General features: G+C 39.0%; 1 protein-coding gene across 6 annotated transcripts in view; it reads right to left on the reverse strand.

Moving 5' to 3' along the window:
* The window catches only part of HIVEP2 (HIVEP zinc finger 2), a 209,246-nt gene that overhangs the window by 145,192 nt on the left and 48,982 nt on the right, over positions 1–15,072 (reverse strand). Inside the window, exon 1 of one of the 6 annotated variants that reach the window (XM_030556461.1) lies at positions 6,467–6,655. The exons of the other annotated variants lie outside the window; for them this stretch is intronic. The gene's annotated coding sequence lies outside the window, so the exon portion shown is untranslated. Of the gene's footprint in view, positions 1–6,466; positions 6,656–15,072 lie in introns of those variants that run through there. 6 annotated transcript variants of the gene reach the window in all.

Below are 15,072 nucleotides of genomic sequence, written 5' to 3' on the forward strand. Positions count from 1 at the left end.
GTAGTTATGCTAGTTTACACCAGCTAAGGATCTAGCCCAGGGCCTTCCCCAGTTTCCCCTGGAGGGGGACTACAAGACTTCACATGCACTGCTTTGGGTTTAGAAAGCACCAGAGCCAGGTAAAATGAAAAGCTTTTCTACCTCTCCCACTACATTGTATAAGCAAGACTTTTCAGGCATGTTACCCTTTAAAATGCCTAAAAGCAATAAATCCAATTTTTCAGTGGTTCTGGCAGATTTCAGTAGGTTTACAAACCTTACAGTAAATTTTGGAACACAGAGCTCTGCCCACACGCATCCACTCAGAAGCAAAGCATCAAGTCATCCCCAAAGCTACCAGTGTGTGTAACTCACCTGGACATTTTGTTTTCCAGTTCACATTTCCCGCTGAAGCATAATTTTACTTTCCTTCTCTTACATGAGATTTTACCAGTTTGCTCGGGAAGGTGGGGAGGGACGGATAAGAATTTACCTTTCATCTACCAGACAGGAGGTTTAAGCCATTAATTTAAATGCTCCATCTTGAAAGGAAAGCTGTTCAGTTGTAGCCAGATCAGGCACAGGCCTGAGGGCAGAGAATTTTATATTTAATTTTTTGTTGTTGTTTCAACATTTAATATTACAGTAAAAGTTTTATTGTATTTTATACTGAAAAGCTCACCAATATGAGTAAGAATTCACAATCTAGCCATAAAAATTAATTAGCCTGAACCCTTTATTTAAATATTCACAAACTTTGGGGAGTTTGACATTTGGATGCAGATTGAAATTCTGTGGCCCACCTGTCTGACTTCGCCTTATTCGGGTTGTCTTACCATTCAACATGTAAGTAAAGGTGGTAGAATTGAGCTCAGAAAGGGATAGAATAATCCACTCTTAAAACGCCCGGCATGATCTTTAATGGCATTCTGCTCTGAGAAAAAAGTTCATACTGATCAAAGAAGGGTCACTTGAAAAAAAATTGACATTCATCTCAAGAAAAAGAAAAAAAAAAAAAAGACTGCGGTCCAAATCCTGCCGTTTGTTTTTAGAGCAAACTCTTATTGACTCCAATAGCAGTCTTCATGTGGATCAACAGCAAGATATGGTGATTATCCTCTTCACACCCCTCTATTTACCCCCATTTTACAGATGGGAAACTGAGATACAAAGAGACCAAGTGACTTGTCCATGGTCACACAGGAAGTCTGTGGCACCGGAGGGAACTGAACGTAGGTCTCCTGAGCCTCTAGCTAGAACCCTAACTACTAGAGAATACTTCCTGCTTCACTTACATAAAGAATTCTGTCAAATACTGCAGAATGACTGAGTGCAGAATAGCTTGTGCAGTCACATTTTGCAGCCAATAACATATGCTTGAATAAACCTACACATACATATTTCAGCCATATGAAATTGCCATTTTAAGTATTAATGCCAAGTATTCAAATGCCAAGTGCTAACTTGGATTAAAACTAGCCTGATACATGAAATGGTGAAAACCGTTTTATAAGAAAGTTAATCTAGTCTCTAATTGAAATAGCCCACATTAAGGGAAAAAAAACAAAAGCTACAGGATTTTAAAACTGCAGCAATATTATTTCAAATCTACATGAGCAACACTTCAGCGGAAATGAAAAATTTCCTTTTCCACTAACACAACCAGTCACCACATTGCAATTGCTAGCAGAATTGGCCTGCTGCAAAATGAACTGAATTGCTACAACCGCAACGGAAAAAGTTTTAATCTACCAGAAGGCACTATATTGTAAGAAGAAACTGCTCAAGCAAGAAATCTCCATGAAGATGAACCAAGTTCTTCATGGGGCTAATATGTACCTGATAAAACTGAAATGTGGTCAAGCAGCAAAGTTCAACTCCAAAACATCTCCAAAGTTTGGAAATGTTAAGATCGAGGGCCTTGATTCAGGCACACCAAAAACAAGGACCGCCTATATGTTTGGTTGCAGATATGAAGTTCACTAAAATTCAGAAGCATCTGACCTCTACGCCCCCAGCCAAACATACACATCACCACCACATATTAGGGCCCATCTCTGTAATAAACTACAGATGTACCAGTCACAAAGACCCACATTTTTGCCACTATTACCTACCAAAAGGTTAAATCAACCCAACAAAGGGGAGCAAGATATTTTACCTCTTGAGATCCTTCTCTCCGAAAGCGATCCTCCAGCCACAGCAACGTTCTTTGGGACCACCTGCAGTGTGATAGGTCACAGGTGTTGCTCTTTTCAAGAGCAGCAGCTGAGGCCCCTGGCAAGTACTTGCAAATAAAAGCACCATGCATAAAATTCATCCTGTGATCAGGACCTGGCCAAGGCCTATGCACCACTTAGGTTATGCCTTAGTAAGACGTAAATGCATAGGGGTGAATTTCATCCATGTGCATTAGCTAGCTGCTAGTCTGGACACAACCTTTGGGAAGACAGTATTTCATTACCTGGCCCTCTCGCAACTCTCTCTCGAGGTCTATTGTGAGATCATGCCCTGTTCTAGCACAGTTGTAAGAAACTCTCTGTTCCCTCTTATTTAGCAGTGCAGCACAGGGAAGAAGTTTGCCCTTTATCACCACTATGTAACTGCTCTGTGAAATAATAACCATGCCTGCTATTAGGGTGACCAGATGTCCCAATTGTATAGGGACAGTCCTGATTCTTGGGTCTTTTTCTTATATAGACTCCTATTACCCCCCACGCTCATCCCGATTTTTCACACGTGCTGTCTGGTCACCCTACTTGCTACTATCACCACATTGCAGGGTAAGTAAAGCTTGCAATAACAAGAATGTTATTATTATGACTCTTCCTCTTTAATCCATTTCAGGCTAAAACTTTGATTTCAGATTAGCTGACTAACTGCAAGTGCATTTCATCTTTCTAAAAAGTTGCTTCAATCTGCAAAGAAAATCCTTTTTCCAGATGGACTGGTAAAGAAATACAAATAAAAGATGAAATATGAAAAGTCTAATACACAATGTATTTTTCTTTTTTTTCCCTCTTTTAAATTTAATTTGTGCTTCATAACTTTCATGCAGAGCATCCCATATTGCTAAATAATTAGTGCAAATTAAATTTCATATTTTTAATGGAGAAAAAATAGTAAAATGTAATTGATGGTAATTATTTTAAGTTTTGCAGCAGTAGGATGCTGGCTTCAAAATACAAAGATTTAGACCTTAGTATGGATGAGTATATGTTTATGGTTTTTCTTAAAAAAGAAAAAAAGTATTTCTATGCAGTCACCATGCACACAGAGGGTGAAATTTACTCCTCGGCAGAGAGCCAGCACAAGAACCCATTCAGATCTATTCAAGTCTAACGTAAATGAGATTTTAGTGGTGCACAGGCTTTGGGCTTGGTCCTGTACCGGGATTAATGTCACCATTAGTAATTATTTTCTCTAATCTAAGAAACATATGATGCTCTAGATTTACACAGTCAACACCCACTGACATCAGTGGGAATTCCAGAAGAAATCAAGGCCGACCTCTTTTTCTTTATCCATACTTCAAACAATGGCCCAGATCATGTCCCTGCCCCTTCATGGGCATGAAGCCCAGCCACAGTTGTTCAGCCTGGCCTGGTTCCAGACCCACAGAGCAGTGCTGCAACCCCAAGGATATAGATACCCACAGACCATCCAAGTGGAGTTTGTGGGAGGCAGTCAGATCATGAGGGAGTGACATCTGGTTGGGGACAGGCTCTCACTCATGGAGCGACTGCCAAAGAGAAAAGGCTGAGCACCCTATTCAAACCTAACACTGGTGCAAGGAATAGATGAGAGTTCAAAAAAAAAAGCTACCAGCTGGCAGAGGAGTGTTCCCAGAGACAATCAGAATGTTGGGTGAAAGCAGCATAGCCCCATTCCCTCCCACACCCTAAGCCCCTGCCCTGGTATTCTCAATGATCCCTCACTGGGTTTGTAATGCCCAAGACTGGCAAAACCAGCAGGGAGCTCCACTCTGCAAGAGTAAGGGACCTCTTCACCCTTCATGATTTGATCCATTATAAGTAACCACAGAAAACTCTGATCGTCCCACTGACATTGAACTGAAAGACTCAGAAATCTAATATGATGTCCACAGATAATATTTATTGTTACCACTGATAGCATAATGTAGAATCGGGAGCTGCAGAACTGATTTTAGTATTAAGTAGCTACTGAGTGCCATAAAGCAAGAAGGAAAATGTCTTGTATAATGTGTGAACAGAAAAACTCAGCTGACATGTACTGTATCTAAAAGATCCTGCAAATTCAGATGCTATAAGGCCATGAAATGTCACATAGTAAGCCTTTTTAATGTCAATGCAAGTGCTACCTACATGTTCAGTGCAATTACTTTGACACACTAGGAAAAATACATGAATATAAAATAATAAGTCAAAATAAAATAAAAAAGTAGTGTGATTATAACTGAACAGTACAAGAAATTCATATTAAAGATGGACGTTCCATTTTTAAAAACTTTAGTTGCTTCTTAAAGATGCTGCACTGACAGTCCTGGAGAAATCCACTATTTATCCAGGAAACAAGAAAATCACAAACAGTAGCACTGCAAGCATCTGTCTTTTAGCTGCCCTATTGATGTCCCTCAGCCCTGACTTGGAGTGACCTGTAGGTGTGAGAAAATATTTTAGTCTCAGTCCATGCACATTCAGCTCTTGGCCTCCCTGGTCAGACTATCAATAAGGGTAAGAATTAGTGCCAGTTGCAGCGGTAGTTCATGCAATATCACTAAATTCTTAATATAATCTACTCTTCCTAGCGATTGCACCATATATATGCTAAACGTTATCAACCATGGCATGTAATACCTACATAGAGCAGGATGAACCGAACACATAGCTAAGCATTAACTCTCATTTTTCACTTTCCATTATTAATAACAATACTTTGAGCATTCAGCTGCACTTTACAGATGTTAACTAATCTTTTTAATGCCTTGTTATATAGTTGATTATTATTATATCTGTAAACTGAGACACAAAGATGTTAAGTGGCTTGCCTAAAATGAGATAATATGGCAGTCCTTCAACACAGCTTAGGAGTCCTGATTCTCAGTCCCCTACTCTACCCACTTGACCACACTGCCTCTCTGTAACCATTATTCCTCTCATCCCAGGATTCCCTCCCAACTTGTCTCTCCTCACATTATTTGTGAGTATTTTTCTCTATTTAATAATAATAATAATAAAAAAAAAGGCTGGTCCAGGCCTAATATCTAGGGCATGGCTTTGAAGATAAAAACAGAATAATGATAGAATAATTTGTCAAAGAAAAGGATCTAATTTAAAATCAATCACTTTCATTCAAAATGCACTCAAATAACCTTTTGCCTCCCTTTTACATAAAGTGGTTGCAAAATCTCCCAAGGGGAGGACTGTAGTTCTATATACATACCTAATGACCCTATTGGGGGGAGGTTATTAAAAGGGGGGGGAAGAGTTATGTAACAATTTAAGAGATGCAGAAACCCAACAAACTGTTATTTTCACTTTAGCTTATGCATGTAGAACAGGCACATTTTAGACACCTTACACTTATTAATCTATATTGCTTTACTGGGAGAGGAAAAAAAGGACACTCCCTCAACCCCGATCCCGTACACATAGAAAATCCTCCAGAGTCTGCACATCGCTGAGTGAAATAACACTTCTATGTGTTAGAACATTTCCATCTCAAGACTCTGCTTCAAGACACTTTGCAAATTTTATTATGAATATTTGGAATGAGGCTATGTGACAAAAAGGACCAGTTTATAGTATTTAATTTCAAAGCCTAGTCATCTCCCTTTTTGCAAAACAGTGAACGTCATTATTTCAGTGCATATCTCACTCTTTCTCCTGCTTGCAAGCATCTTTCCTTGCAAGATTCATGCTACATAACTACAGATTATTAAAACCAAATGACTCCTGTGGTGGATAGAACTGAAGATTAAAGAGGTAAATTCAGAACTTGCTTATGAAAACTGACAAAACCTGCTCTTAAAATAGTATTTCTATACAGTTATTTTAAAAAAATCAGCTGCACCAAATTCATTTATATTTGAAGGTAACTAATCTTTCAAACATCTGCCTCTTATCATACTACAATATACAAAATCAGTAGAGCATCTGCCTTTTGTTAAAAAAGTGGAATTTTCCATCATCATTAATTTCATTTGTCAATACTCTGCTTTGCTTCAATGCTATGACTGACTTGGATAAAACAAAATACTCTCCCAATTAGCTGCAAACTGTTTGTGTTTTGCAATAAACGTCGTTATTTATATCTGTGGCGTTGTCACAAAGTAAAAAGGCAGCAGTTAGAAAGGGTTAAACAAGAGGTTTCCTGTCAGTGCTTTGTGAAAAGCAAGATTTTGTATTCCATCGTGGCAAAGAAATCTGTTCAGGCCCTTTATATTCAGCATTATTCAGCACTATTTGGACCACATTTCAGGATCCCATGAATGTCTTATGCCCACCTGACAGTGTATCCTCTATATTATGCAAGTGATGTAGTCTCCCCAAGGCAAATTATCACCCGACCATCCTGGTCTTTTCAGCTCAGCTGTATCCACTGACATGCTCTGTAAAATAAGCCATTGCAATATAACTGTGTTCTCCTCTCTGTTACTTCTCCGGAGAGAGAGAAAAAAAAAGAAATTCTATTTCTCGCATCATCACTAAAGCAGAGCAATAGCAAGCTCATTGGCTGACTCTAGGAGATGGAAACATCAATCAGGGTACTGTGCTAGTACTGGCTCACTGCAGAGTGCAGACCTGAAACTAGGTCTCAGCCAGCAATACTGCAGGAGGAGGAAGAAAAAAAAGAGAGAGAGAGAGAGAGAGAGCACTATTTTCTCAAAGCAGGAAGAAGGGGAGGCCATAAGCGTTTCCTGTTGTGCAGCTGAAACAAGCAAAGACGTCATTACATTTACAGTCCCTCAGGGTGTCGGCAGACTGAGGGCCAAAATTCAGTCATTTCCAATGCATTGCAAAGTTTTTGAGGAGAAACCAGCAGTGGCTTTTATTGCTAAAAGCATTCTCTGTGCTTACATAGCAAAACAGTTAAGTAACGTGTGACTAGAAACAATGTTTGCTTGGGATGTAAGTTGTTCTATTTTTTCTGTAGCACTTGTCTAGGGAGCATTGCTGCAATACAAACAATACACCAAGCTCTTACCTACTGTAAATGCTTGTATAATTAAATATGAATGGTTCCTTACACATTTTGGGATATTCAGGGGAAATGAGTTTTCATGAACACACATTTAGTGTAAAATTAGAGGCTTAAGGGATTCCCTTGCTCAATAGTTCTGACAGTCCAGCAAAGCACAAGTGAACAGAGAGATACTTCCTTCCTGCTTCACCTCTTCCCCTTCATGAAATGATTTAAGGATCCAGCAGAATAACATTTAAAAGTAAAACTATAAACACAGAGGTCACCATTAAGTCAGCATGTAGTCACACAGTGGTGTCTGAGATACCACAGTCATTCTCTATACATTTAAGAGAAGATATCTGCGGTAACTGTATTCAGCTGGTGAATGCTGACCTTTAAACAATAGCCAGGGAATGCATGGTCTCTCTGGTGAAAAGGAAGGCTGTTTGATGTTTTAAAACAAGTCATTTTCCATGATCTGATTGCACCTCATCAACTAAACAGGTAACTTCTTTGATCAGTGTCCAAATGTCTTGTTGTACTAAAGCAAGGTCAAAGAACGTATTTTTCATGGTCAGCTTTTTAAGAAAACACATCCTATTTACTCTGAATTACACTTTGCTAGGAGGGTATTAGCTGGTTTCATAATGGGATTATGGACCTTTTCTCCTCTAAGTAAATGGTTCAAAGCCAACATAAGTTCATAATGATTTAAAGTTTTCACCAACCGACAGCTGTTCAGTGGCCTATGTGAAATGATGTGATGGTGTCAGTCCAATTCCTAAGGTGCAGGAGTACACATTCTAAATCCAACACCAGAGCAACTGGTCTCAGCAAGAGCCAATGACTTAATAAGAATAGCAATTAAACAACTTATTAAAGGTGATTCCTCTAAATTACAGTTGAGGATCATTAGGCAGTTGGCATAGGGAAGCTTGTGCAGCTACCCAGATGCACACGTTCTGCAATTATAGAAAGAACATCAGTCTCCAGGTTTGTTAATCTAACACCTATCACCAAAACTACATTCCGTTTAAAAAACTAATACTTGATATTGGTCAGTAGTTTCTAGTATACAGGTTTAGGGAGAGATTCTAATCTCACCCATGTCAATTCAAAGCAGTATTGACTTCAGCAATGTTCCTCTGGATTAAGTCAGATGTAAGAGAAACCAGAATCTAGACATTTATGATCAAGTTACTTGTAAAATGGAATGATTTCTTGGGGAAAGGGAGGCTGGGCAGTACACTCAATCAAGTGGCTATGAGAAAATTTTTACTGAACATAAACATCCTAAAAGACCTGGATGCTACTCATCAGCTTTTCTTGAAATTTCAAACCTAGTGTACTGTATTAAATTGAATTAAGTTGATAAGCCTGAGTCATTACTTTAAGCCTCATATCTAAGACAGATAGAGTTATACTAAAACTATCTAAGACACAAGAGTTATACTTCTGATTGCACTGAAACAATTGCCACAGAGCACAGCCCTACTAGACTAGACTGAATGTAAATATGAAAAGTGGCTACCACTATGCTATATATCTATTAAGGACAGAAAGTAATAAGGAATAGTGTTTTCAAACAGCTATCCACATCCTGAAAGTTAATCTTTGGGTAATTATGTATTACAGTTCTTCAAATAATCAAAGTAGTATTAAAGCATCTTTGGCGAGATCTGACATGGGAAAATGCCATCTGTTCTTTGTACTGCATTTTGTAGCAAAATATGCTGATTACACCTTAAAAGTGTATTAATTCTATTGACTTTTCTTTTTCCATTTAAAATTTGAGACTTTAAGCAAACATAAATAGATGGATGGAAATTGTGATTGGGTCAAATTGTTGTCTCTTGTGAAATCCTGCTAATAAATACATGCACATCCATTCTAAATCAGCTCACTCTGGTAATGGTTAAAAAACTATACACATATATAGGGAAGATTTCACAAAATATTTTGTGTATACTTTAAACAAAGTTATTTTCACCTGCAAAATATACAGTAGTCTTACCCTTTAAAACCTGTGTGGTATGTTGCATAACAAGGGAATTTAATTTTAAAAAGTTATGTTTATTGTAATTATTCAAGATCTATCTGAATGATATTTGAAGAAGTGCAAATGGAATAGTAACTATCTTGAGATTTTCAGTTGAACTGCCTCATCCTTAAAGGAATTAGCTCCACTAAACAGATCATTAAAAGTACACTAATGCCATTTTTATGAGAAGAACATGGTAAACAAATAAAACAAAGTAGTAGCTGGCTCAATTTTTGAGCTACTTCCCACTTAACAGACAATTCTACTTCTTTAAAATAAATATGCCAAAAAGCTGATGCAGGTAAATGTTTCTCTAAGGAGATGGTAGGGATACACAACAGCTATGATTTTGGCATGGAAATTGTTAGTAAATTTCATGGTAGAGATGCAAGTGGAAAAAAAAGATAAATCATGGAAAGGTCACCAAATAACGTCATTGGCATAACTCCTGCGTGTGCTGATGTAAGTGAAGGTGCTGAAAGATGAGGCTCAGGAGGGAGGGGTCTGTGTTGGAGAGCAAACACATCCTGCTCTTACCCCACAGCAGCAGCTCCTGCTCCATGGGGCTGGGCCTGATTCCCTGCTCAAGGTGTTGTGACCTTGGTGTACGGGGTTGCAGCAACACTCAGGTTTGGCCCATCCATCCCTCCATAGATGGACCCAGAGGGGTGGATTGGCCAAACCAGAGTAGTGCTGCAACCCCGTCCAACTAGGTCCAAACACCACTCGGTTTGGGGGCCTAACCAAACGTGTTTTTACAGCCACCATGTCCTGCGTGACAAAATCATAGCCCTAGGTATAACTACAGTCTATTTTACTGCTTGAATGCCTTGGCTACTGGAAACCTGAGGATTGCATCACACTGTAAATTCATATACCTCACAGTGATGAACCAAAGTGTTACTTCTTTTTTCGTTTTTTTACTTTTCAGATATTTAAATATTTCGGACAAAATCCTACCCTGTGATGCTCAAGTGAAGTAATGGGAGAAGAGGATAGAAGGGAGTTTCTCCTCTCCCAACACATACATCGGAGTAGTAGAAGAGAGGAGTGTAACATAGTACTTAAGGCAGCACTGAGGCCCCAATTCAGCAAAGCATTTAGACACATGCTTTAGTGCTTTGCTAAATTGGAATGAGCTTCTGAATAGGGCCTGAAAAGGGAAACTGCTACCTCGAAGGCTGTGCGTTAGGGACCAAGGGGATGTAGTCTGCCTGCTTCTGATGTGACCCTGGCTCCCAGAACATATACAGCAAGTACACAGCCGGGACTAAGTGAGAGTGCATGCTGTTCCTTTATAAAGATCAATTCACATCCCCAGTGAAACAACTGACTTCACTGAGAGATGGGTAGGGCCCTCCGGGACCAGTGAGGTATGCCTCACCACATATGTTCTTCTCCACCGCACCCAGCTGCTCTAAGCAATGCTATCCTGTGCCAGCAGGACAGGTATGGTGCCAGAGTTGCTCCCAGCATTATTCTGCTCCTTCCCTTACTGAACATGTCTTCAAATAGTAAAGACAGGATTTTGTCCTTAGAAGTTACTGGAAAAAATAGTAAAATTGCGAAGAAAACTGCTGCAATGATTATGCTAGAAAAACTGACTTGATGGGAAAAAATAAATTAAATTTATGTAGCATTCTGGGGTGATGCTGCATGTTTAAATTGTCTGGTGTGCGCGTGTGTACACAGTTATACAATTCTACAAACTTTAAGAAACAAGGAGCTGAAAGACTCAGTGAAAGCAAAACTCGATGGCACTTTAGTAATCATCTTTTATAAATATCAGCACTGTGTAAACAGAAATTATAATGAACAAAAATAAGACACTAAAGCAAGGGAGCTAATTGTAGGGAGAACGGTCTTTACTCTTTTGGAATTTCAATCACATATTCCCATTTTATTTTAAATTTCTAATCATGACAGAGCAGATCTGAAAAATAGCTAGAACCCGCAAATCTCAAAAACCAGTAATCTCATTTTAAACTACAAAGTGCAATCATTACAATATTTACTGAAATCGCTTTCATGGAAACAATGAGAAAACATACCAGATATTTTAAAAAATTAATCCAACTTAATTGTTGCTGTTTCTCATGAACTCAACAAGAGCCTAGGCAACAATAATATTTAGAATAAATATTTTGTCTTATGGGAATAGCATTTTCACTCAAACTGACTACACAATATCAATTAAAGTAACAAAGATCAGAAACAGAAAATCCAGATACTGAGTTAAAAGTGAATTTGTACTTCACTGAGTATTGTTTTGTGTAGAAATATTTATATTATTCTTTTCCGTTTTATTAGAAAGTCTTTTTCAGGATATTACATCTCTTTTTCCTTAACCATTTTGAGCTAATTAAAATTCTGAAAAGAGTCAAAATGTCTTAGAAAACACTCCAAAAAGCACACACAGCACTAAGAGAAAAATATTTCAGTCTGAAGTAGACAGATAAATAATTGGACTATCTCACAAGGATTCCAGACTACATACATAGGCAATATATCCTCACCTGTTTTTGACAAAAAAAAAATGGAGGACCTGGAATGCACAAATAATATCAGTGACACAGAAGTATAGTAAGTTTCTACGTAACACACCAGCTCTTCCAAGTGAAAACCACTTTGTAGCAAAACCACAAGAGGTGTGGTTATGAAAGGCCATTGTAAAAGAGCCAAAATCTGTAGAGAGCAGTTTTGAAAGCTGTGGAGCATCATACCAGCAAATGTTATAAGGGGCCAGAATATGCGTAAGTGGTCAGTGAAAATGTACAACTCTTTGACAGGTGGAGATGAAGCCCCTACTGCCATAACATTTTCAAATGGCTCCTCTGTTCTTGTAACTTCGCTAACACATTTTTATAATGTACCACCAAGGTTCATATAGCAGCAGCAACTTGCTAGGTCTTTTCTATATAGTAAGGTATGTTTTATTTCCAGTTTCGTACATAGTAAACTGGGTTTTCCCAACTCCTTGCATATTTCTGCAGACCTGCCCCCCAACTGATTCTGTTTGCTGTTGTTTTGTGGATCTTCTGTCCTGTGCTGATTTTGTTGGCTAGGGTACGGTATTGGTAACAGGGCACTGGTTTGGAGGCATATGCACATGCCTCCCAGTACATCTGTTACAGCCCTTAGGCCCTTTAAAACTGGGAGCTGCAGTTGCAGGCCACATGCTTGCTCATAGTTATGTGCCTTACAGGAAATCACATATTGGGCTTCCTGCTTCTGAGGCAGAAGAGTAGTCAGACAAGACTCAGGATCAGGGAAGTCTTAGGGCTCACCACGGTTGTTAGGAAGGGCAACTAAAGAGGAAAGGATGCATCCTTTTCATTGCCAGCTAGCAAAGCCTGAGGTGGTTGGTATTTTGTGTTTATTCGATTTTGTTTTGCCTCTTCCTTTATTTAAATAAAGCCAACCCTGCAGGAAGGGTCTTGGACTAGAAGCTTTATTCTACTTTCCCAGCCAGTTAGCTTGCTACTGGCTTACAGTATCGTACCATATAAGGGGCTTGGGGCACTGCTTGGGTTTTTGAGACCTGGCTTGTAATTCACTGCTTTGCTTTTCATCATTCTGTTGCATGCAAGCTGCAGGAGCATGGAGCCCTGTACAATTAAGCGATCGTACCAGGACTAGATGGCACTCCTTAGCTGACACATTAACATAACTATTATTAGCAAAATAACAAACAACTCAGTCTGCAATTATAGTGGGTTGTACACAAACCTCAGGGTGTGCAAAAAGGTACAAAGTCAAAAACTGAGTGCTTCCAACACCCAACAACAACCACCTACACAGGGCAGAATCCTTATCAAATAAACAAATCAAGTAGCCAGTGTTCCATTTATTCATAATTTGACCTCTTTTGCCCAATGTTGTATCTTTTAAATTCGTATCTCAAGGGTTTTTTGTTGTGGTGGTAGTGGTGTTTTTTGTTTGGTGATAAGAAAGGAATGATTTCCCCATATCTCTTCTACCCAGTTCTTCCAGTAAGCACTACAGTTAAAATGGAGAAGTAAAGATGGAAGGTTTAGCTGTAGGTTGACTCAGTTGAGTGTTGCTGGGTTATGATTAGGCTTAATCGCTGGTTATGGTAATTTGTATGGAAGGCTGGATATGTAAGATTCCATCCTTGCTTTTACAACACAGCAATATATATGACCGTACAGCTTTACTGAAGGCATTATTTTCTTATTTGTTTTCATGATGAATAATATCAGTAGTTTACAAACAATTACTCATTTGATGCAACTCAAAAATGATGGCACTTGAGACAAACTAGGGTCAGACATATCATGTTAACATATAACTAAAGTGGAAGCACGAATGACCTAGAGAAGAGATGTAGGTCTCCCTCATCTTCTAAACCACTGTCACAACTTTTGTGCCTAATCCTTTAAAGGTTTTAATACCCAAATCATACTGAAAGCATCTTATTCTATTGTAACAGATTATGACCCCGTGTGAGCACCTTCGTGTGGATCCAGAGGCTGATGTTCACACATTAACAGCTGGATGATTTAAACTGTTTTTAAAAGAATATCAAAAGGCATAAGATCAAAGCAAGGACTAAAAGCCAAATTTTGCTCTCGTTACACAGATATAAATCTGAAACCACTGACTTGATGCAATTATTCTAGCTGTGTGTGTTTATATATTGCTCTATACAATATGACAAAAACAAAACCCTAAATTTTCTATTGGAATTTCTATTTATTTTCTACAGAAAAAATCTGTCCAAGCAGTGGAGTTGAAATGCATTCTCTGGCTGAAAATTAAACCATGATATGATCCCTCCATCTCAGCTGTGACAGTCCATGGCATTTCCATGTAATCAAGCTGGAAAGTATGGGACACCTCTATACTATAGTATATGCATCTGTAAACAATCAGTCTCTATTTATTACACTCTTAGTTTGACAGCCAAGCCACTTGACTGAGACAGCGTTCAAGTGATCAGAATTGTTCTCCACTATTGCCTTTCTTGCTGGTTAAGTATCTCAAACTGTTGACCATGATCAAATGACACTAAATTAAACCAAAATGGTATATAAGTCAATGGAAAAACTTCCAAATGCTTGCTCTGAGTACTGAACCAATAGAAATTCAGCACCATTATCATTTACATTAATCCAAGATGGTGGCAGCGATTTCTGCTGGAGCTCAGCTACTGGCTGAGGCAAGCTCGTGTGACCCATGCAGCTAAAATATAAAAGCCTCGGTTGAGGCAAGGCTTTTAAAAGGTAAAATAAAAACATACAGAAGTTGGAGATTTTATGGCATAGGGAAAACTTGTGTTGATAAACATAACTACTAGCCGGCGATAATGCCCCATTGTCAGTCACATTAACAACCCACCAAGCACGAATATTCCCCTCTGTACTTCATCCTCAGTCAGCATGCATCCAACCATACATATTTAAGTGTAACAGTTTTCTCCAGTGCTTGTCTCTTAATTCCTAAGAATAAAAGGTGTAGAAAGTAGATTAGATATTCCTTCTCTTAAGGGCACACCATGAGCAAAGAAGACTTTACAGGTCTGCCACATTCAGGCTCTAGAGAGGTGTGCACCAAGGAGACGTCTCAGCCCTCTGCATGCCAGTCCCTTGCAATGTGAGGTGTGGCTTAGGGAGCAGTGACAGAAATCCAGGGCAGTAGCTGTGCAGGTTCACTGAATTTAAACCCCACCCCTCACACCTTCAACCCAGCCACTACTATAGACCCTTGGGTGTTGTAGAAGTTATAAGGCAGCTCAGCACCGTATCTGCAGGCTGAGGGCCGTGCGACAAGATTCATTTCCTCCCTGGCCTCAGAGAATTAGCCTTTGCCTGGGAATATTAGCATTTGTCCTCAGGTTAACTTAGCACCCAGGAAAGGTATCA

Source organism: Gopherus evgoodei, chromosome 3, assembly GCF_007399415.2.
Source record: "Gopherus evgoodei ecotype Sinaloan lineage chromosome 3, rGopEvg1_v1.p, whole genome shotgun sequence".
NCBI lineage: Eukaryota > Metazoa > Chordata > Testudines > Testudinidae > Gopherus > Gopherus evgoodei.